This window comes from Papaver somniferum, chromosome 5, assembly GCF_003573695.1.
Source record: "Papaver somniferum cultivar HN1 chromosome 5, ASM357369v1, whole genome shotgun sequence".
NCBI classification, from domain to species: domain Eukaryota; kingdom Viridiplantae; phylum Streptophyta; class Magnoliopsida; order Ranunculales; family Papaveraceae; genus Papaver; species Papaver somniferum.
In genome coordinates this window covers 14,691,494-14,717,285 of record NC_039362.1, presented here as the reverse complement: position 1 = coordinate 14,717,285, position 25,792 = coordinate 14,691,494, and the positions used below count along the sequence as shown (strand labels likewise).

The 25,792-nt window shown below is 39.0% G+C and overlaps 2 pseudogenes; one reads left to right on the top strand and one right to left on the bottom strand.

The window, feature by feature from the left end:
• Positions 1 to 16,595: 16,595 nt before the first annotated feature.
• On the bottom strand, positions 16,596 to 21,324 carry LOC113278792 (annotated as a pseudogene).
• A 250-nt stretch (positions 21,325 to 21,574) lies between these two features.
• LOC113278791 lies at positions 21,575 to 25,557 on the top strand (annotated as a pseudogene).
• Positions 25,558 to 25,792: the final 235 nt, after the last annotated feature.

The window sequence follows — 25,792 nt, the reverse complement described above, 5'->3', positions numbered from 1 at the left end:
AATGAAACGTATCCTGATCTCATGGGAAGTTGGAAAGATCGAGTGGTGAAGGAAAGAGTAACTCCCAAGCGTTATGCATGCGTCCATTATGAGGGAAGTAAATTCGTGTAACTCCCAGACGTTATGCATGCGGGAATTAATCGTTTACCGTTACTTTTACCACTACTAATTATCCTTCTTCATGACACTTTCTTGTAAAGGGCGCATTGCACGCCGCACGTTGTAAACCGCCAGACTAATACCCTGATGAACATCTCCCAGTTTGTGATATATTTTGATGTCTCAAATGTTTTTGTGGAAAATGTGTAGCATTTTTCTACGTGTGACAAGCTAAAGTCGAAAAACTTGTCGTAAGTGATTAGCGTGTAATGCTAGGCTCGTTTTGGCTAGTCGCCTAAAACTTGTCAGGAGCTTGCCAGCTCGGTGGCAGATTTCGATGGCCGAGATCGTATCTCGTGAAGAAGGATGGCCTTCGATTACGGCTACCACTTGTTGCTTGGCGGAGTGGCATCGGAAACGCGCTAACGGCATGTCAGTGGTGTAGCCATGGAACGCTGGCGGAGTCGTGGCATGCTGGCGAGGACGTGGCATGCTGACATGTTAGCGATCCGTGGCATGGCGGCGATGCCGTGGCATGGCGTCATGATGGTGAGTCGTGGCATGATGGAGAGGCCGTGGCATGACGTCATACTGGCGGAGCCGCGGAAGGCTGGCAGAGCCGTGGCATTATGGCGGGCTTGCAGAGCCGTGGCATGGCGGCATGATGGCGGAGCCGTGGTTGGCGGTCTGTTGGCGGGTCCGTGGAAGTTAGCTTTGTATCTAATCTGGTTGTCGTGATCAGTTAGGTTTTAGGGTTGGCCCAAGAGTTGTGCAAGTCTTGCAGTTTAGTGGTAAACTTGGACGGCTGAGATTTTGCACCCCAGGAGGAAGCACGTCCCTTGATTATGCTTGTATTTTGTTTGTGTAGTGGCATTAGCAGCGTGGTGATGGTACGCCGGCTAGAAATGGCATAGTGGAATGTCAATGACATAGTCGTGGTAAAATTAAGGCTTGGCGAGGCCATGGCCTTAGTCTTGGGTGTTGTGGAAGGCTTTACCAGCCACTTGTCCAAATTAGGGTTTGGCGTGTTCGAAACCCTAATTGGTGTGTGTAAAGTTTCCGGGTTATGCCAAGTGATGAGTGCTAAAAAGTGCATATTTCTATATCTTTTTGTTGGCATTTAACTCATCTTTTGTGCATTAATTCTACATTTTATCCCATATTCTGTATTTTCTTGGTTTTCAAGAATAAATATTTTTATTAATTAATTTTGCATTTTTAGGTAATAAATAAAGTTTGGATGAATAGCGGAACGAAAAGAGCAGAAAAGTAGTGAAAAGACGGGAGGAATTACACAAGGAAGCCGCGAAGAATGTTGTGCACAAGACCAAAAGGCTAGAAGTGGGCTTGAAGAAGAAGAATTGTCCTTAAAGAAGATATGGGCTTGGAATACCCAAGGCCCAAAACCCTTACTCAAACACATTTCCACTATCCAAGCCCGTCTCGGATTTCAGCCGTCAGATCGAAGCATTTCAGCATCCTACGGTCGCTCCATCATCGCACATCAAACTCTGAAGCCCCCGCTTTACATCGCAACGCCCATCTCCATCTTGGCTCGTCCGTTTTGCTACATCCCTTCATCCGACGGTCGCTCCACGCTTACCTCCATATCGCCGTTGGATCCACCTACCATCTTCCCATCCATCGCTCCTTGTCACAGATCATCAAACCTCGCTGAACCCGCCTAACACCCAAGTATCGAACACCTATACCCATCGCCAAACACACCCTTCTCCCAAAACCATCGACTTCACCTCCCCCATCCCTCTGCAGAGAAACAACCACCACCTTCTCCATCACCACCACCAACTCTGTCTTACAGCCACGAGAAATCCAACCACCACCACACCCCTCTTCCAAATCCCATCACCAACTATCTCGCCCCTTCTCTTGAGCCATATACTTCACTAATTTCACACGTTTCTCTGAAACCCTAAGCATGTGAAAATAGTGAATTAGGTCGAGCTAGAGCAGGAAAAGGACCAGGAGAGGCAGATACAGAGTGGGTAGAAGCGTAGGAGTGAAATTCGAGAAGTATAGGTAAGTTTCTACAAACCCTAATTTCAACTGTATTTGGGGATTTTGGGGAATTGGGTGTATGAACCCTAATTATGTAAATTGGGTATAAATAGGACTTGTGGGTGTTGTTGTAGAGGCATGCCTGGACTAGCCAGTGCGTCTGTAGGATAGTTTTAGGTTTTTACTTCTTTCCAATTTTAATTTTATCCAACAGTGTATGTTTATCCATTGATGTTCATCATGTTCTAATCTATCATTCTAGGGATTTGATAAAGCCTTGGTCTACTGTGTGTATTACATTTATCATATTGCTCTTGAAGGATAAACAAGTTTAGGAAAGAATTGAACTTAGTATGTCATCATCTTACTTTCACATTGTATGCCTTGTATGCATTGTAGTTAGATGTATAAGATGTTGATAAACTGCAACATGCTGAATTCATATGCCTTTGAGTAGTTGTACCTTAGAAAGACAACTAGTACTTTGGAAAAGACCATAGTTGTGTTTAACATCTTAATAGAAGACTGCATAGCTAAGCAAAGGTGAATTCAAACCCCTAGTTCTCACCTATTCCATCCATAACATCTTCACTCATCCACCTTCACTGTCCACTTTTATTTTTTTGTTTTCCTTCAATTTTTTCTCTTGTTCCATTGTTGTCTCTACAGCCCATCAATTGTCCACTGTGGTGTTAATAACACCACACAACCTCACTGTTCACTGCCCCTAAGAACAAGTTAGCAAAATAAGCAAGAAACCAAAAATAGCAAATATATGCCCACCTTGTCCCTGTGGACAAACCCTGCTTGCACACTCACTGCAACTGACCTTGTGCACTTGCAGGTATCATTTATGTGACTCTTTTAGAGAGCCACCAAGTTTTTGGCGTCGCTGCCGGGGACTCGGTAGCGGCGAAATTGCTTTTTCTTTTTTTGCTTTTGCTCTTGCTTGCTGATTCTTCTCTTCTGAAACCAACAGGTGCATTGCCTTGCTGCTTGCTGAAACTCCTGTTGGGCTGTTACTGTTAGGCATTGTTGCTGCACTGAACTGGTGCTGTTTCTCTTGCTTGCAGGTGCTGATGGAGCTGGTGCTAGGAGAAGCTGCCTGACCCTGGTGCAGCTGTTGTTGCTGAAGTTGTTCCTGTTGCTCTGCTGCTGAACTGAACTGTTGCTAGTGCTGCTTCTGTTGCTGGAGCTGTGCTGTGTTTTTGTTGTTGCTGTTGATGTGCTGTGGTGCTGCTCCTGCTGGTGCCAGGCCAAGTCTGCTGCAACCCCTGCTGCCTGGTGTTAAATTGAGCCATCAAAGCCCAACTGGGCTGATTCCAAGCAGCTGAAAAAAAAACAAAGCCCAACTGGGCTTTGCAACTGAAATACCCAACTGGGCCTCAGAAAAGCCAAAGCTTAGGATGATCCAAAGCCCAACTGGGCTTTTGCAACCTAACTGAGCAGCTGGGCTGTGCTTAAGCAAGTAAGCCTAAACCCATTAAGAGAACCCAACCTGTGGGCTTCCATTTTTAATTGTGGGCTTGTAATATTAAAGCCAATTTTTGGGCTTTTTATTTTCTGTTGGGTTTGTAATTAATTTTTGTGGGCTTGTTTGTTTAATTTGTGGGCTTGTATTTAATTTTTGTGAGCTTGTTTAATTTGGACTTGTATTTTGTATTCTGGGTTTTTAAACCCAGCTGAGCTTGTAACCGATCACGCTAGGTTAACTCGTTAGTGGGCCGAGTACCCAAATTCTAGGCCGAGATTTTGGACTCAGTTTCACCAAACGTTTTCAAACCAGCTGAGCCAAAGCAAACACAAAACCAACAGTGGGCTTGCTCCCATTCAAAAACCAAATTTTATTTTCTTTTTTTTTAAAAAAAAAAAAAAAAAAAACCAAAATTTTGCTCCTAATTTCAAAAACCAAAACTTTTCTCCCATTCAAAAACCAAATTTTACTTGCTCCCATTTCAACAACCAAATTTTTTCTTCTCTATCCCATTAAAACCAAACTTGCTCCCAAATTTTAAAAAACCAAAAAAATGTCTCCCACCAAAACCAAAATTTTCCCAAAAATCCAAACCCTTTAAAAACCAAATTCTGAGCTTTGTACATTCTTTACTTAGCTTTTGAGCCAATCATGAATAGATCTTTTTCTACAGTTGGGGAGTACAACAAATCCCTTAGAGAACTTGCATATGGACAAACTTCACGTTATGAACCTTCCACGGACCATGATGTCAATAGTCATAGGAATTATTATGGACATTTTCAAAGTCCCGAGCCGCAATACATGAACCCTAATGACTATTCATACATGCATCATTCATCGCAACGTGAAAATGAACATTCTGCTAGAGCCTCACTCACACAATCATCACTTATGGATCAAATAGAAGCTCGAATCACAGCTTTAGAAATGCAATCACATGAGGAATATGTCACATCTAATTTTCTTAGGCAACCTGAAATCTATGCATGTCCCGCATGTGGTAGTTTAGACCACCCTGTTGAGAATTGTCATATTTTGCATAATTTTAGGCAATCTAGAGAAAATCCAAGGTATGAAATGCCCATAAATTGTGAGAATGGTAGTCATTGGGACCATAATCAATCCTTTGAGGGTTGCGATCAATATTTTGTAAACCCTAATGACCATGCACACATGTACCATTCACCACAATTTGAACATGAAGAATTTTGTACTCCCATGAATTTAGACTCCACCACAGAAGCTTTAAGACTCAGTAAGCAAAACTTTGATAGATCTACATCACGAATTCATGCATATTTAGATCAGATTTTGCTTCACCTACAAAAGGAGGAAATTCATGAGGAAATGTATGTTGTCCCTAATGAAGTGTCTAGTCCCATTCATCTAAATGATGTTGAATATGAACCTAATTTAGAGGAACATGAATCAACTAATGACACCACCACTGTTAATGAGGACCAATATGCATGCTACCATGATGATGATTATGATGATTATGATGATATGTTAGAAGAACATGAAAATATTGTGGAACCTGTTGGTTCAATAACATATGGCTTCTCGCCCTTGACCTTCATGAATGTTGTTTTTTCTAATACTCATTGTAATTCATATGATTTTGATATTGACATGGGATTCGTACAATTATTCTGTGAAGATGAGCATGACATAGGAATAGTTGAATCTTCTGTAGACACTAATGCTAATATGCATGAAAATATATTTGATGTGTCTGATTCTCTACCTAGGTCACATTGTGATATTTCTCCTGATTTGCCGATGCATGAGAATGAATTTGTTGATGATGTTGATGACTCTGATTGTGATCTTGCCAATTTGTTTGATGATTGTGAGCATGTTGTGACACGTGTAGAAGACTTAGGAGATGTTGATGTGATTAGTAATGATGTGCCTATCGTCCTACATAAGTCACAATCTGATGGCCTTCCACCCAACCTAGATTTGGTTTGTACCCATGTTGTCAAACCAACTTTTCTGAGAGTCCCTAATCTAGGTTTGGAACTGTGTGCTTCCCAAGTCCTCTTGGACCATTTTGCATTTAAATATAATATCTTTGAGGAACCACAGTTGGAAATTGCATGTTTGCCCGTCCATAGCAAAGTACACTTTGAGTTAGATCTTGTGCATGATGAACCCCCAAAGCTGCGCGATTTTGTTATCAAAATTATATCTTCTGTAAAATCCAGGTTTGGAGGTAGCTCATTTGATTTCACAGCTTCACGTGCTTTTCTTTCATGTGTGAAGTTGTTGAAACCGCTACACTTTGTCTTTTGGGTTGATCCTCAACTCTTTAGATTGTTAGTGTATGGTGAATTTTTTGTATATAATCCAGTAGATACAATTTCTTAAAACCCTTTTTGTTCCTTTTGTATATATATTTTTCTAATCCAATATGATCTCGGCTGACATATGTTGGATTCTTGCCTTGAATAACGGAGTTCTAATATTGCTTTCGCCGAAATCGGGTATTCTCTTTCCTTTTTCTCTACTCAACATGATCCTCTTCATATGTTGTATTATAATTTTGTCCATATTTTGAAACATTGAGGACAATGTTTAGTTTAGGTTTGGGGGTATAGAGTAGATACCACGATAATATGCCATAATTGAAAACAAAACTCCATCTTTTTGAAAAAATTGAAAAATTCCAAAAAAAAATTGAAAAATCAAAATAAAAAAAAAATTAAAAATTAAAAAATCATAAAAATGGAGCTCATTTACCTTGAAATGTTGACTCTTGTGCAAATATGTAATTTTTAGGAGTCTTAGTCTAGATATTTAGGCACCCTGATTCTAGCACAATTCACATAGTGATAAGAAATTTGCACGCGCACGATCTACCAATACATGTATGGCCTCGATCTTCAAGGTGTTTGATAGGAAGTCACGATTGCCAATCACTTTAGAATACTGAACGAAACTTGACTAGCTTGTTCTTTGGTTGGTTGGGATAGAAGGTGGAGGTTACATTAAGAAAGACAACCATCGAATTTAACTGGGTGCATTAAAAAGGGCTACCTCTTGCAAAGTGTCATGTAATTTTTTTGTTTCTTTTTGTTATGTATCAAAAGAGCTACCATATGTAAAAATAAATTTCAAGTTCTTGTGCAAAAAAAAAAATAAAAAAAAAAAACGATGTATATATTCAGAAAAAAAAAATATCAGAAAAATACAAAAAAATAAATAAAAATCAAGTATTTATCAATTCCATTCTCTCTTGTTCCAAAAATAAAAGAGAGTAGTCAATGTAAATAAGAGTCATGTAAAGAGTCATCTTTTGTGTTTTATTGTAATAAGCAAGGAAGGGTGTATGACATTGATGTACAACGCGAGTAATTGTGAAATACCTCCAACTCATTCACAATTCTCGTAAAGTACGGACAGCTAGCTAGATTTCGACCTTGGTTCTTAGCCTGAGAAACTATCTCTTGGTGATTAGTAGTCATAACATCCGATCTTTCTTTACACATGTGTAGATACACTTTACACTCTTATCACATGTCTTTATTTGTTATCAGTGCTAGGATTGTGCCTTGGATAGCTAGATTGACATATCCATTTTGCTGTGAGCTTAAACTGACTTGCACATGTCACATTTGATGGAATCTGAGCTTATATTTTGACCTAGAACTTTGTAGGTACGTTTGAAGCAAACCTTCACGAGACTTAACTCGTCCACTAGGGACACTTAGTGGTTTAAAAGGCTTAGTGCATATGCTAAATGCATTCGAGAGACCAGCGACAGTGGTATATGTAGGATTTCCTTAGTTTTGTTTTACTTGAGGACAAGTAAAATTCAGGTTTGGGGGTATTTGATGAGTGCTAAAAAGTGCATATTTCTATATCTTTTTGTTGGCATTTAACTCATCTTTTGTGCATTAATTCTACATTTTATCCCATATTCTGTATTTTCTTGGTTTTCAAGAATAAATATTTTTATTAATTAATTTTGCATTTTTAGGTAATAAATAAAGTTTGGATGAATAGCGGAACGAAAAGAGCAGAAAAGTAGTGAAAAGCCGGGAGGAATTACACAAGGAAGCCGCGAAGAATGTTGTGCACAAGACCAAAAGGCTAGAAGTGGGCTTGAAGAAGAAGAATTGTCCTTAAAGAAGATATGGGCTTGTCATACCCAAGGCCCAAAACCCTTACTCAAACACATTTCCACTATCCAAGCTCGTCTCGGATTTCAGCCGTCAGATCGAAGCATTTCAGCATCCTACGATCGCTCCATCATCGCACATCAAACTCTGAATCCCCCTCTTTACATCGCAACGCCCATCTCCATCTTGGCTCGTCCGTTTTGCTACATCCCTTCATCCGACGGTCGCTCCACGCTTACCTCCGTATCGCCGTTGGATCCACCTACCATCTTCCCATCCATCGCTCCTTGTCACAGATCATCAAACCTCGCTGAACCCGCTTAACACCCAAGTATCGAACACCTATGCCCATCGCCAAACACACCCTTCTCCCAAAACCATCGACTTCACCTCCCCCATCCCTCTGCAGAGAAACAACCACCACCTTCTCCATCACCACCACCAACTCTGTCTTACAGCCACGAGAAATCCAACCACCACCACACCCATCTTCCAAATCCCATCACCAACTATCTCGCCCCTTCTCTTGAGCCATCTACTTCACTAATTTCACACGTTTCTCTGAAACCCTAAGCATGTGAAAATAGTGAATTATGTCGAGCTAGAGCAGGAAAAGGACCAGGAGAGGCAGATACAGAGTGGGTAGAAGCGTAGGAGTGAAATTCGAGAAGTATGGGTAAGTTTCTACAAACCCTAATTTCAACTGTATTTGGGGATTTTTGGGAATTGGGTGTATGAACCCTAATTATGTAAATTGGGTATAAATAGGACTTGTGGGTGTTGTTGTAGAGGCATGCCTGGACTAGCCAGTGCGTCTGTAGGATAGTTTTAGGTTTTTACTTCTTTCCAATTTTAATTTTATCCAACAGTGTATGTTTATCCATTGATGTTCATCATGTTCTAATCCATCATGCTAGGGATTTGATAAAGCCTTGGTCTATTGTGTGTATTACATTTATCATATTGCTCTTGAAGGATAAACAAGTTTAGGAAAGAATTGAACTTAGTATGTCATCATCTTACTTTCACATTGTATGCCATGTATGCATTGTAGTTAGATGTATAAGATGTTGATAAACTGCAACTCCATGCTGAATTCATATGCCTTTGACTAGTTGTACCTTAGAAAGACAACTAGTACTTTGGAAAAGACCATAGTTGTGTTTAACATCTTAATAGAAGACTGCATAGCTAAGCAAAGGTGAATTCAAACCCCTAGTTCTCACCTATTCCATCCATAACATCTTCACCCATCCACCTTCACTGTCCACTTTTATTTTTTTTGTTTTCCTTCAATTTTTTCTCTTGTTCCATTGCTGTCTCTACAGCCCATCAATTGTCCACTGTGGTGTTAATAACACCACACAACCTCACTGTTCACTGCCCCTAAGAACAAGTTAGCAAAATAAGCAAGAAACCAAAAATAGCAAATATATGCCCATCTTGTCCCTGTGGACAAACCCTGCTTGCACACTCACTGCAACTGACCCTGTGCACTTGCAGGTATCATTTCTGTGACTCTTTTAGAGAGCCACCACCAAGTCATGGGAGCAACCGTAAGGAATGGTTGTGGGAGGATGCTCATGGCAAGTTGTCATAAAGTGTGCTCGCAAAGCTTTCCTTTGGTAAGGTGTGTTTGGTCTGCGCATTTGGGATGCGCGCCTAGCATGTGTAATATGAGCATGTGGTATGTTTTTTGGTACGTTTTTGAGAAGCTGGCGCGTTTTGTGAAACTAACTTAGCATGGAAAATTCTTTTGAGGTCATGGCATGGAAAACTAGTGGGATGACAGGCTAGGGGTGCGGCCACACTATTTTGGCGCGCTGGGCGGTTTTGGAGCGACTTGATTGGTCGATGAGAAGTGGGACGGCAAGCTAAGGGAGCGGCCACACTTGTGTTGGCGCACTGGGCGGTTTTGGAGCGACCTGATTGGTCGATGGGAAGTGGGCCGATAAGCTATGGGCGCGACCACACTTCTTTGGCGCGCTGGGAGGATTAGGAGTGACCTGATTGGTCGATGGGAAGTGGGCCGGCAAGTTAGGGGAACGGCAACATTTCTTTGGCGCGCTGGGCGTCTTGGGAGTGACCTGATTGGTCGATGGGAAGTTGGTCGGCAAGCTAGGGGCGTGTCCACACTTTGGCGAGTTGGGAGGCTTTGGAGCGACCTGATTGGTTGAAGGGAAGTGGGCCGGAAAGCTAGGGACGCGGCCACACTTCTTTGGCGCGCTGGGCGGCATTGGAGCAACCTGATTGGTCGATGGGTAGTGGGACGACAAGCTAGGGGTGCGACCACACTTCTTTGGCGCTCTTGGAGGATTTGGAGCGACCTGATTTGTCGATGGGATGTGGTCCAGCAAGCTTGGGGCGCAGCCACACTTCTTTGGTGGTTGGGCGGCTTTGGAGCGACCTGATTGGTCGATGGGAAGTGAGCCGGCAATCTAGGGGCGCGGCCACACTTCCAGTTTGTTTTTTTCGCCTAAGTATTTAGTGCAATGACCTTAATCATAGTACTTGGAGGTTCATGCTACTCCGCTACGAGTGTACATAAATCCGTCACGCCATACTGATGTTAAGGGTTCAGCCGGGAAACACAATACAGGAAAGTACTCAGTGAGTTTTGTGTCGGCGAGGTGCCAGAATTTACAGAACGTTATGGATAGAGGTATATTGAGTGGATCTATAATATGTCAGTGGAGAGTCCAGCACACTTGGCTTGGTTTCCTTATGAAATGACGTCATATCAGGTAAGGGGTTTTACGGTTTTAACCCTAAGCTTAAAACCACCATCAACACCACCATAAATTAGTTGTCTCATTTGAAACCTTGATCTTGGAATCTCCAGTCAGCAAGGTTGAGTATCCTTCATGGCCTAAGCCCCATCCCCCTCGATGATTTACTAACTATCTCCTTGGACAAACCTTTCGTCAAAGGGAACGCGATATTCTCCTTGGATTGCGTCCAATCTATGGAAATAACGCCTGTTGAGATTAGTATTTTCAAAGAATCACGTCTTCTACGCATATGTGTAGACTTTCCATTGTAAAAGCTATTATTAGCTCTACCTATCGCAGATTTGTTGTCACAATGTATAGATATAACTGGCACAGGCCAATGCCAGAGAGAAATATCTTCTAAAAAGTTTCTTAGCCATTCGTCCTCCTCCCCTGCTTTATCTAATGCAATAAACTCCGACTCCAAAGTGGAACGAGCTATACGTGTCTGTTTGGAACTCTTCTAAGATACAGACGCACCTGCTAGAGTGAATACATATCCACTCGTAGATTTAGACTCCTCTGAGGCAGCTATCCAGTTTGCATCGCAAAATCCCTCAAGGATAAGCATAAGAAATGTCTGGTCTCGTACAATTCATCAAATACATCAGAATTCCTATGACTATCGAGTATTCAAGTTGGTTAACTCCTACACCCTTATTCTTCTTGAGTTGACACTTAGAATCATAAGGAGTACACACAGGTTTACAGTTAAACTGATTATATTTCTTAAGTACGGACTCAACATAATGAGACTGACTCAGACTATAGACATTAGAATTTTTTTTAATCTTCATCCCTAATATGACATCATAGAGGCCTAAGTCTTTCATGTCAAAGTTCTCCTTCAACAGTTTCTTAGTGGAATTAATAACATCCATGTTTGTACCTAGTATAAGCATATCATCAACATAAAAGCGTAAAATCACACATGCATCCTTGACAAGTTTAGTATAAGCACACTTATCAGATTCATTAATTCTAAAACCACTAGAAATCATCACATGATCAAATTTCTCATGCCACTATTTAGGTGCTTGTTTCAATCCATACAGATTTAACCAGTTTACAAACTTTCTTTTCATAAACTTTAACTACAAAGCCCTCAGGTTGTTTTCTATAAATTTCTTCATCTAACTCACCATTAAGAAACGTTGTCTTTACATCCATTTTATTTATCTCTAGATCATGGACAGGAGCTATAGAAATTAACATCCTAATGGAGCTAATTCTACTCACCGGCGAATAGGTGTCGAAGAAATTTATACCTTCTATTTGTCTGTAACCTTTATCTACCAACCTAGCCTTGTATTTTTCAACAGTTCCATCTATCTTACGTTTTCTCTTCAAAATCCATTTACAACTTATGGCCTTAGACCTTGGAGGTAAGTCTACAAGTTCAAAAGTACCATTTTCTCGAATGGAATCCATTTCACTAATGGAAGCTTCTTTCCACCATGGAGCTTCAGGACAAGTCATGGCTTCTTTATATATCTGAGGATCTGACTCGGCTAGGTATGTAATGCAACCAGGATAGGTTTTCTTAGTTTTATCCTTTTTACCTCTTCTAGGTTCTACTTTTGGTTCATCTTCCTCCAAAGGTAATTACTGACTAGTTGAAGGCACATGTAGGGGATCATTTAAACATCTCTTTCGAGAATCACGTTTCAAAGGAAAAATATTCTCAAAAAACTCAGCATCCCTAGCTTTTTCTTGTACTCCGACCAAGAAGATGGTAACTTCTCAATCACCGCAGACACTTGAAAAGTCTCATCAATGACCATACCTTCATCAAGAATCTCATTAATGATTTGTTTAAATTCGAGGAATTGATCAACAACAGGCTTATCATTCGTCATCTTGAAATCCATAAACTTTACTACCGGAAATTTCTTGCTTCCTGCAGTCTCAGCTTGGTACTTTGGTTCTAACGAAGTCCACAAATCATAAGCAGTAAGTTATCTTTAGCATTGTAAAAATCATACATCGCATCTTCCAAACCATTCATGATATGATTTTTATCCATATAATCACCCCTTGTATAATACACTTTATCATCATCAGTATTATCTTTCTTATTCATCAAAACATCAAGAGGACCCTGCAGTACTGCGTCCAAATCATGATTGCTCGGGAAAAAAAGCATCTTGGATTTCCATCTCTTGAAATCCTTTCCGTTAAACTTCTGTGGTCTTTCAACGTTGATCTTTGTTTCCATTTTTGACATCGTTGCAAGGAATACTAATGTGTTAAGATTGTTGGAATCTTGCAACAATGAACAGCACGTTAGACGTATCAAAATAATATGTAAATAACTAATCCGAAATAATTCTACCGAAATAACTTGACGAGGGCAGAATCACAGGTTCAACAAGTTTTCCTTAACACGTTAGTTCGCAGGTATACTCGAGTTGAGTAATGCTAAACCCCTCACAGTGAAGATGTGTCCAGGATAACACTGCCCGATATAACTTGAATTAGCACAACGCCTGTTACCCTCTCTTCGAACTCAGCAACGGGGATGGAAATTAAAACACCGAAAATTAAAAAACAAGAAGATGAAGAAAAGAAGACGGAAAGATGGTCGCTTCTTATGTGTTTTGAAAACATAATTTGGAGTTGAATTTATATGAAAAGATGCTTGCAAATCAAGTTAGGTTTTTGTTTTCTTAAAAAACAAGTAAAACTCGTAAAGGAATTTACCTATAAATAAAACTCTTCAAAAAATATTTTTGGAATTAATTTCCTAAAGAAAACACGCCAAAAATAAATCCGAGTAGAAGAGGGACTTGGTGCATGGCATACACATATATTGCATGGGTTGAAAAATGTATTTTTCCCACCCGCTCCACCCACATTGTTTTACAACATATCCATAAGAATATGTTCTATTGTACCCAATGTGGACTAAAGAGAGATTCATTCACTCATACGAGCAAGTATCCTTAGACCCATAGGTCACTAGATCAAACCACACCAAGACCAAAAGATATTTTATTAAAAACTCATTTTTCTCCAACAATCCCCCACATGAATGAAATCTCGGTAAAAACAAAAAGTCAAAGTAAGGAAAATACCATCTAGGCAAAGGTGTCCATGAGGTCTTGAACCCTTACTTAGTGAGAAGTTACCATAACTACTTGCTAAACAGTGAACCTAGTCTTGAACTGACAGTGTTTCGTTATAATTCGCGACAACAACCACGCATGATATCCTCTTGGCGTTGCTAAGTTCGTGTCGTTTTGTCCAGCTTGGCCATGGACATATCCTGTTTCTCAGAATGCTCTAGAGAATCGTCCCAATTCTCATAGGAAGCGGCCCCACTTCCACATTCAGATAGGTGAGTTCCATCAAGAGTGTTTACTGCTACACCCCACTTCAATCTTATATTGAAACTATGGAACTCATTCAGACTTATTTAAAAGTCATCCTCCACATGGAGTCACACTATCACATCAACACCATAGGGAATGGATGGAGAATGAAATTCTCTGATAGTGTTTATCTTTACCTACCATAAATTAGTTGTCTCATTCGAAACCTTGATATTGGGATCTCCAATCAGCAAGGTTGAGTATCCTTCATGGAAATTTTAATTATTGAGCCTAAGCCCCATCCCCCTTGATGGTTTACTAACTATCTCCTTGTCCAAACCTTTCGTCAAAGGGTTCGTGATATTCTCCTTGGACCTTGTCCAATCTATGAAAATATAGCCTGTTGAGATTAGTATTTTCAAAGAATCATGTCTTCTACGCATATGTATAGACTTTGCATTGTAGAATCTATTCTTAACTCTACCTATTGCAGATTTTTTGTCGTAATGTATAGATATAGCTGGCACAGGCCTATGCCAGACAAGAATATCTTCTAAAAAGTTTCTTAGCCATTCGGCCTCCTCTCCTGCTTTATTTAACACAATAAATTCCGATTCCATAGTGGAATGAGCTATACATGTCTGTTTGGAACTCTTCCAAGATACAGACGCACCTGTTAGAGTGAATACATATCCACTCGTAGACTTAGACTCCTCTGAGTCTGCAATCCAGTTTGCATCACAAAATCCTTCAAGGAGGGCAGGGTACCCTTCGTAATTCAAACAAAAGGTCATTGTGAACTTTAAGCACCTCAGCACTCTGATAAGTGCATCCCAATGCATCTGCCCTGGATTACAAGTATACCTGCTTAACCTAGTCACAGCATCAGCAATGTCTTGTCTCGTATAATTCATCAAATACATCAGACTTCCTATGACTCTCGAGTATTCAAGTTGGTTAACTCCTACACCCTTATTCTTCATGAGATGACACTTAGAATCATATCGAGTACAAACAGGTTTACAGTCAAATTGATTATATTTCTTAAGTATGGCCTTAGACCTTGGAGGTAAATCTACAAGTTCAAAAGTACCATTTTCTCGAATAGAATCCATTTCACAAATGGAACCTTCTTCCCACCATGGAGCTTCAGGACAAGTCATGGCTTCTTTATAAGTCTGGGGATCAGACTCGGCTAGGTATGTAATGCAACCAGGATAGGTTTTCTTAGTTTTAGCCCTTTTACCTCTTCTAGGTTCTACTTCTGGTTCATCTTCCTCTAAAGGTAATAACTGACTAGTTGAAGGCACATCTAGGGGATCATCTAAACGTCTCTTTCGAGAATCACGCTTCAAAGGAAAAACATTCTCAAAATTTTCAGCATCCCTAGACTCCATGATAGTATTCAACCCTATATCAGAAATTTCAGAATTCACAACCATAAACCTGTGAGCACTAGAATGTTCAGGATTAGAGCTGGCAAACGGGTGGTCCAGGGCTTGCCCGTTGCGGGTTCCACGGGTTCGGGTTAATATGGGTTGAAACCCACGGGTTGTCATTTCCTCAACCCGTGCCCGTAACGGGTTTAACCCGCGGGTTTCACGGGTTAGCCCGCCCGTTTCAGAAATCAGTTATCGTTTCCTCAACCCGTGCTATTTCTTCTGAGTTATCGAGACCAGCATCTCCCACAGAAAGATTCAACCAATTCACGGACCATAACTCCCCTTTCAAAGTACAGAAAACACCATCACTGCCTTCCACTGATTTGTTATTCAAGACATGCCCTAATTCTTTGAAAGCTATCTCATCAAAAGTGACAGACACCACATTCTCGTCACTTCCATTCACCGCAGAAATCCAACCCCATCAACAGTTTCCATTCTATAGCTCAGCTCATCACCACCAGTTTCGATCCAAGCTTTTGCTGCCATCTCTATTCGAGTATCGGCAGTTCATGTACACACCAGCCTTCACAAGAATCACAACCATCACTAGAACTCAACCAGACTTGAACTCAAATCACACAGACCTTAACTTTACTGATGTATTATTTCTTAATCTATTCTCATACAGACGAAGGTCTGTAATACAACCACCTCCTAACCAAGATCATTTCCTACATAACCCATTCTGCACTTCCTTCTTGGATATCCATTCCATACAAGAACGATCAATGCCTTAACCCAACAATACCTTCAGCTCAAATCAATCACCACCACTGCCAGCATCTAATTCGATCCATCTCAAACAATCAGTACCCCATCTTCATTCATTTCAAGATCCGTACATTTGTTAACCCCCACTGCCAACTGCAATTCACGACTAACATCTGCAGACCGCCACCAGCTAATAGTGCACGGAGATAGAGAAAGAGAATAGTCTTCACAAGTTTACGGGTTGTACCTGCGGGTTCACGGGCCGGGGCTGGTTAACCCGTTTACTCACAAGCCGACATTTCTCCAACCCGAACCCGGCTTGTTTTGAAACAAGCCGAGCTGGGTTCGGGTTTTCACGGGTCAGGCACAGGTTAACCCGCGGTTTTTGGCTTGTTTGCCAGCTCTACTCAGGATACCCTATAAAAACACAATCAAACGGTTTTGGTTCATATCTTATTTTTCTTTGGAGGAGGGATGCCCACCTTTGCCAAGCACCCCCACACTTTGAAGTAATCATAAGATGGTTGTCTACCTTTCCATAACTCATATGGAGTTTTATCTGATCCTTTAAAGGGTACTCTGTTCAGGATGTAATTGGCGGAGAGGATAGCCTCCCCCCAAAATTCGAATGTAATCATGAACTAATCAACATGGCATTCATCATATCCTTAAGGATATGGTTCTTACGTTCAGCTACACCATTGGATTGAGGTGAATAAGGGGTTATAGTCTCATGTATTATACCATGTTCTTCACAGGAATCTCCTACAGGAATTTCATACTCACAACCACGGTCAGACCTAATAATTTTAATGGTAGTATTCAATTGGCAGGGCAAGCAGGTTACTTTCTAACGCCCAATGAAGGGCAATAAGCATATAGCTTAAAATGGCTCCTGTATTTTAGACATATTTTAAAACGCTCGAACAACGGTTATATCGGTTGTACTATTTACCAATAAGTACGAGAGCAAAATTAGGGTCCGCATTGGTACAATGTCGGAAACAAACGCCAAAACTGGGTGCTCATGATCAATAGCAAGCATCCTTAGGGGGTATAAGTTCATGAAAGCTGAAGGGCCTTCCTGCTTTGATAATCCAACTTCAGTGGTAAATCTCAGAACAAAGTTTAACAGAAGAAACGCAACAGCCTGCAAACACACAACGCTAGAAACTTTCAGCTTCACAGAGAAGAAAAAGTGCAGATAAAATTTTACTATCAGCAGTAATAGTACATTCATAAGTGAAGTAAGCAATAATAGAAGTTCGAAAATGAAATGTAAAAGAAGCTGGTGTAGCAAGACTAACTTCTATCAACGTCTCCTTCACAATTGGATATCGTAAATTTAAAATACCAGTCGTGCCCAGAAGAAAGCTTGCTACTTTTCCTTCTGTTACTATGTCAATGAAAAGAATAAAATAAGATTCAATGATAAGAAGACAGTACATAACAGCTGCAGAATTAGAATTGGGAACAGAAACTCACAAATGTAACTATTTGATAGAAAAGTGCATGCCCGTATTGCGACCAGAAAAATAGCAGAAATGACCCTCAAAGAAATGTGACAATCACCGTTGGAAGGAGAAATCTGGCATAGCTTGTCAGACCTCCTGATGGCAACGGTGTGTACAAACAATGACAGAACGAAAATTCCTAGGCCGACGCCCATCATCTTTAAATCAAATTCTGTCCATTTGGAGCGGGCAAGTTCAGCAACACTTGCCAAGAAATTTGAATATGCATCAATTTGCCCCTGGAGAATAGTTAATGAAGCATCACAGCTTTCATAAGGGGTCTCATTTCCACACGATGAGAAGTTTTCTGATCTCTGTGACCAACTACTTTGTGCTTTATCATACATGTCTGCAACATGCCGCAAGTCCTCTAAGGAAAACCCAATAACCAATGCTGCTGAATAAGCATCAATATATCGTTTCACCTGCAAAAATATGATGCAGCAAAGGCTAGGGTAACTAAGTAAACTGATGGAGTAACCGAACCTTAAATACAGCTGAAGGTAGAACAAGTATCCATTATTAAAATTAGTTCCCCAAGTAACTAATTCAATTCAAAACTAGGACCAGCTAAATGGAAGCTACAGAAATTACTGCATCAAGATGTTCGAGGAAAATTAACTAAAGATTTCACTGTTTCATATTACTCACAATCACAAAAACAGTACCTGCCAGGAATTGATGCAAAGAACGTTAGCATAGTTTTGCATCCATTTCTCCAAATGTGAGTGTTTGTAATTTGCACTGATGACTGGTAGATTCCAAGTTCCAGAACTTAAACCATATAACTCAGAATTAACGCGCCCAATGCTGGAAAGATGCGTCTAGTTCAACATTTTATCAGTACAACTGAATCCTACTAGTTCAACATTTTATCAGTAAAACTGAATCCTACTTGAAGAAGAGATTTTGCAACTAATCAAATCTGATGTACTTTATATATTTCCTTATATAAGATAAGCAGTCCTTCAAATCCAGGAGTTCTTTTATACACAATTAACATTAAGGATTTGCTTACATTGCACCTTCCATATGGAATAGGAATGCCAAGTAGTGCGGTTACTGTTGCAGCAAAGTCAAGCTACATCCAAATGAACCAGCAAATTCATGTGAGAATAATATAAAATAGAAATCACTTAAAAGATGAAATTTGAAAAGTCAAAGATTAAGGCAATGTAACCTGTTGGATGGTGCTAGCACGAACCTTCTTTCCATTCTGCAAATTGGAAAACAAAACAAGATATTTTAGAGAAGAAGGAATAGTAGCATCTAGTCAGGTTACAAAAAATGAAGTCACTTTTTTTTTGCGGAAAGCCAGGTAACAGAATTATGTAACTAAAAGAATACCGAATCCAATATGCAAGATGCAGTATCAAGGGCAGATGGTATGGAAGCAGGAGGATTCTTCAAACTCATTGCAAAAAGCGATGTTTCAACCTGGACAAGTGCAATGAGGAATTTGACACACCATATTAAAGGTTTTAGAGAAACCAAGAAAAGTAATAAACCTCTTCGGCAGTCCCTCCTCCATGATCACCATTTAAGGTTTGGCCATGATCTCCCATAACCATAAAGAAGGTATTTTCGTGTAAGCCTCCAGGTCCAGATTGGTTCTTCAGCACTTCTACTACTTTCTGGAAAAGATAATACTGTTCAATTAATATTGCATGCATGAACTGGTATAGAAAAAACTCCAAAAAGGTATTTTTCCCTTCTTAAAAAATCTAAGACGCAAATATAATGGATCAAGTGTAAGAGTTCGAGAAGCTCACTTCTAGAATTACATTGTATTGTTCCAGCTTTTCTATCATGGGAGTAGAATCCACTCCAAATATATGGCCTGCATGATCCTGGACCACATAACTACTTTTCGGTATGCATGAACAGAACAAGAATATAACAACTTGACAGAAACAATGATATTACTAAAGATCATTTTCTAGGGATTGGTGTATATTCAGCATGGATGAGATATATTGCTGTTGTATCAAAACTTACACATATATGGACTATATGGAGTAAAGGAAGATAGAGAGAGCAAATCAGAAAACTTGGTACTCAGCAACTATTTGATTAGAAACCAATAAATCTTCCATCTTTGTTTTTATCAATAATAAAAAGTAATAACCCAAAGATCAAGATATAACCACAGAAACTATGCTAAATGGGCATCATTTAAATGAGGAAAGAAAAACGTGATAATTATAAACAGTTGTCTCCAAAGTGATAGTACACAATTTGGTAGTCCCTTCCCTTACCCCCTTAACTAGGATAACGTTCCAAAGAATTGAATGGGATGATAGGTGAAATAATAATGAAGTAAAACATACCACGCCGAGAAAATGAGCAATTAGGACATCCCAGTCTTCCTCGTAAAGAGAAGGAATCAAATGATGAACACAACCATCATCTACCTGGAGGGAAGTACCAGAACAGATTAATGCAGGTGACCTAAATATGAAAGACTTTATTAAAAATCTGAAACAGATAACAATTAGATACAGATAGAAGACATATTGGGCATACCGTATGAAGGTCTTTAACATTAAAGGATGGTTAAGGGTAAGATTTTCCAAATAGATCAGGAAACAACTGCACCCAAGTATCATCCCCCATCATCAACACCCGCTTTCCATTTTGAACCAGCTGAGAAGCTCAGAAACAAACAAAAAATCATATCCATAGCAAGGAACAAACCACCTCCAAAATTTATACAGTAAATGAGCAGAACCATATGAGTGAAGAAGACAGACAGTGTTACCTGATGTATCAAGTTATCTTCGGTAATCGAGGGAGCACCAAAGCTATTTCCTACATCGACGAATGTAGGAAGTCCACCAGTTGTCATACCCTGAAAGAAACATCTCCCAAACGACGATTAACACTATATCGATTTAGTTAAGACATTTGTACTCCGATAGTAACTATCAGCAAGCTTATTGGATAAAAATGATTGACAACATCAAACTATCTAGTATAATTTTAGTTTTGATCCATATTCGTCTCTAATTAGTTTAGAATTGAAATGCAGGTTTTTTTATACTTCAACATACACCAAACCATTTTATTTTTTTAAAGAACACACCAAACCATGTTACACATTGTTCAAATAGCATATATCTAACTAAGCATCATTATGAATCGTTGAATATAAACAATCTTGTCTAGTCACCTTGAGACGTTGCAAACTAGTTGTAGGTGGATCAGCAAGAGCCTTAAAAATCTTAGCTGACGATTTCTCATCCGACGCCAATTTCTGCAATACGTGTAACTTGTCCATCCATGGCTTCTTCTCACCTTCAAAGAAAGAACTGGATGCAAGAAAGTCGAACCTGCATTTCAAGTTAGGGCAAAACTAGAGCACTCACAATATCAACAAAAGGAGAAATTAAAGAGCAAAATAAGATTACTGAATACTTGTGTTACCTTAATGCATCAAGCACGATTATGACCACACGATTAACAGCAGGTTTGGTCCAACAAACCCTAGAATTTTTTTGATGTTGATCATCAGTTAAATTGAAATTAGGGTTATTACAAGAATTTAGTTGTGAGAGCTTCCATGGATATCCTAAATATGGAACGAGGCGATCTAATTTATTATTGAAAATACAGAAATACCCTTTAATAACCAAAATAATACAATAAAACCCTGAAATCTAACCTTCACAACAAGAAAAAAACAAACGCCTCTTTTTCTTCGTCTCTTCTCCCCCGTCGCCTCTTTTTCTTCCTCTTCCTTTCTTTTTTCTTTTATCTTCAAGACTGTTAATAGATTCTCAACAAGTAATAACTTCATATGGTAAGAGTCCAAAACCCAACCATTTTTTATTACTTTTAATCCCATAAATAAATTAGATTTGATTAATTTAGAGAATAGAAAAATTAGTTTCATAACCGAATATGGTTGGGCAACCGTAGAACTAGTTTACGGTGGACAAATATTGGTTTCCTCACCGTATAAATATTCTACGGTCGGGAAAATATGAACTCTCGACCATAAGGGATTACCTAACTTTTGTATACGGTTGGAAAACCCAACCACAAGTTATCCTGAATTTGTATACGGTTGGGAAAATATGAACTCCCAACCGTATATGAGATATACGGTTAGGAAACCAAATCGTAACTTCCGGAGTTTTTTATTATTATTTTTTTAATTTCTTCACGAAATTTTTGATTTTGATTTTCAAGTATTAACTATAATCAAATAATTAGTCTAATCTTATAATTAATCTTGTTTAATTTAGTTAATTTAGTCATTAACATTAATTAATTTTTGAAATAAGGGATTTCGGAAATATTATTTGATGATCCTTTTTTTGTCATCTTGTGAGCCCTCAAAACCAATATCTTGGAACCACTATAACATGTTTCTCCAGGAAAGCTTTGAAAATTGTGAAACGTGATGGTAGAAAAATTAGATTAGCTGAAAATTGTGAAACGTGATGGTAGAAAAATTAGATTAGCTGTAATTGAGCATATCACTTCTATGCCTAGTGTAGTTATTCCAATCAAGGAGCTAGTTAAAATATGTAGGGAAGAAAATGTTGAGCAAATCTTTGTAGATGGTGCACATGCAATTGGTTGCGGTGATGTTGACATGAAAGAAAATGGTGCTGATTTTTATACTAGTAATTTGCATAAATGGTTGTTTTGTCCGCCTTCTGTTGCGTTTTTGTATTGTCGGAAAGGTAGCTAGTCGAGTAGAGTTGCGTTATCTGGTTGTTTCCAGTGATTATGTTTATGGATTGGCTATTGAAAGTGGCTGCATCGCGAATAGAGATTATAGTTCACAGCTAGTGGTTCGTTCGGTATTAGAATTTGTTAGTAGATTTGAAGGTGGTATAGAAGGAATCAAGAAACAGAAAATGGGTTGTATGGCCAAAAGCGCATATTTTTGGGGCCATATGGACATGTAGATATTAAGTCTAGGTCAAATGATTAGAAGAATCTTTTTAATAGGGAGAGACTTTACTACCCTTCATATCACATTGCTTCTCGTCATTTTTTTCGTCTTCTTCGTCACAAAAACCAGATCTGAAAAGCTACCAGCTCGCGTTCTCCATCGCCGCCATCACCACCGTGGAAAATCAAACTCTCTCTTCAAAAAAATTTCATAACCACCACCAGCACCACCACCAATTCCGCCACACCAAAAATCCTCGTCAGTATCAACACCAAGTCGACTCAATCAGACGTATTTATCACCACCACCAAAAACATGGATCAAATCTTCTCTTAATCGCCACCACAAAAAGGGTAATTACTATTTCTATCTACTAATTTTAAGTTTTCTTTTGTTTCATTTTTTTTACTGATTTTGAAATCGGATTCACCTGCTTCATAATTTCTCCCTAATCTTATCCATGCTCAAGATTAGGGCAATTTTGCTTATTACCCATTTAAAATTGGATGAAGCTGGAATCAACCATCTAGGTTCAATTAAATTTGGTCAAAATTGTTGTCAATGAGAAATTTGTTACGAAATCAGCGTGTATGCTGCGAAATTGGTTTCTGTGATGTGAAATTGTGTTGATTCCAGGATGAAACCGGCTTCATACAAGTTTAATCTGCATTTTCAGCTGATTTAAAGTAGGATGAAACTTGTTTCAATAAGCATATTTCCTCTGTATACATTTCATTTTACAAAATTGATTGAATTCATATACCTAGATGCACTAAAGAGAAGAAAAAGTTATATTTTATTCCAAATCGGTTTCATCATGTTTTAGGTTTAGTTCAATTTGCTTTCATCCATGTTTGCTGGTGATGAAACTGATTTCATCCCTTTTGAATTTGTTTTTATACAAGTTTAAAATAGGATGAAACTAGTTTCATCCTGCTTAATTAGGATGAAACTAGGATGAAACTAATTTAATCCTTTCTAAGATTGAGTAAAATTTGTTTTTTTTGTAAAAATATGCAGGATGAAAACTAGTTTCATATAGTTTATTCATTGATATACCATTTTCGTCAGAATACTCAACTAGAAACCAGTTTCATCTAGTTGTAAACTTTCATATAGCTGTATTTTCGCCAAATGTGTAGGATGAAACCAGTTTCATATAACTTCCATATTGATATACCTTAATTTCATAAGAATACTCAGGATGAAACCAATTTCATCTGGTTGTAAACTGTAATATAATTGTTTTTTTGTCAAAATATGCAGGATGAAACTATTTTCATCTAGTTATAGACTATTATATAGTTGTATTTTCATCGGAATATGCTGGATGAAATCAGTTTCATCTCGTTTTGAAGGTGCAGCTGCAGGATTGGACCGAGCTTGGTTGTAGTTGAAATTGAGACTAAGAAGATGTTGTTCTTGCTTATAAACAGATGAATTCGAGGTTGAGATGCTATTACTTGAAGATTATGATGATGAATTAAGAACGGGTTTGGTTCAGATTCAATGAAGATGGGTTTCTGAAATTTGTTGTCTTGATGTTGCTATTGAACTACATGTATGGATTGTTAAGAATCTGTATTGATGTGGATGGTTCTTGAACACAGTGAAGATGGTGATGGAGTTGATGCAGGTTGGCTTGAGCTGTAAACTGGTGGTATTGAGGTTCAGGTGGGATTTGAACTGAGTTTGTTGGTAGAGATGTCAAGAACAGGGAGTAGTGATGGCTGCAGTTTTTGTGAAGTTTCAGTGGTGGTTAAAATGGGTTTTGAGTCTGGAATGGAAATGTGATGTTGCAGGTGAACAAGAAATGTTCTACCAGCGAACGGAGTTGTAATGGATGATTATGAAGTTGGAGATGTAAATGAATGTGCTATCGAATGCAGTGTCTAGAGTTGTGTGAGATTTGGACAGAAATGGAGTAAATGGGATTCTCTGTGTTGATGGCGGAAGATTGCGTATGAATTGCAGGCCAAGCATTGGAGATGGAGCATGAAAGATGAATGTAATGAGATATTGCAGGGATTGGAGCAGAGATTGACAAGAAGATGCAGGTACAGGAAACGGAAGGTTGTTATGATAATGTACATGAACTGAGATTGTAGATGTTGTCTAAAGAAGATGATGGTGTTTAATGTGAAGTTGAACTGAGACAATTGCAGGAAATGTGTGAATGAAATGCAGCTGGTAGCTATAATAAAGAAGCTGGTGATACTGAAATAGCATGCAAGAAGCTACAAAGTGGGTCTCTGGAATTGGCAGTTGTGATGTTGTTGTGGCAGAATGAGAAGGTTTCAGTGCAGCTGCAGATGGATAATGGTTCGAGTCTGAGAACTGGTGATATAAGGTGGTGCAGAACAAGTATTTTCTTCTTGTCTTGGTGTCTAGTGAAGTTGTGGCAGCTGGAGTTACAGGGGATTGAAGATTAAATGGTTATGATGTTGTTGATTACAATGAATGCAGTCATGCGTGAAGATGTTGTTTACAAGAGACCAAGTTCAGTTTGAAAGACAAGCTAGAAGACTAGATTTTGGTCAAGTTTTTATCTAATCAGTCAGGCAAAGGAACCGGGGATTTTCCATGGTTCAATGGTCGCTTTTGGAAGTTAACGGGTATTTTAGGTGATTGATATTTTTTGTTTTTATTTTCCTGGGTCAAATATCCATTTTGGCTAGATGAACATTATTTTTTTGTTTAATGTCCATATAAACTAGTATCTAAACCTAGCAATCCGTTTCACCCAGAAAATGTTTGTTTTGGTCTTTTTTGACCAATTTTGTGATTAAGAAACGGGATACTGATGTTGCCACTCAGATGGCTGAGATGTTAGCAAAGGCGTGGAGAACGTAGCTTTGGTCGCCCCCGGATATGTGTTGGAGTATGGCTATGGTCGGACTGCCTGCTAGTTTGGGGATCTCAAATGAGTTGGATGCATTAAAGTTGAGAACACATTTGCGAGATAGGTTCCATGTTGAAGTTCCACTACAATATGAGGAAGTTAAACACGGTGAGATCGGAAATCGGAATCAGGATGGTGGTTTAATAACAAGATACGCCAGGTTTTCTCATCAAGTCTACGACAACGCTGGTGATTATGAAAAAATTAGGGACACCATTATCCAATTGGTTCGAGGTGGATTTACATGCAATATGCTTTATCCAAGCTGATGAGGTATATCTCGCTCTGCATGTTTCTTTTGTATATTAGATGCCGATGATAATTGATCAATATCTTGATCCTATCAGAAGTTGCAATGATTTTTTATTTTTGACTAGACGTATATATCAAGTGATAAAATATCATAGGAAGATTTTGAGAAAGAAAAATTTGTGTATTGATTATTTTCACGCACAGAACACAAACTGTTCAGACAGTATTAATATCCAATTATTACAAGACCCT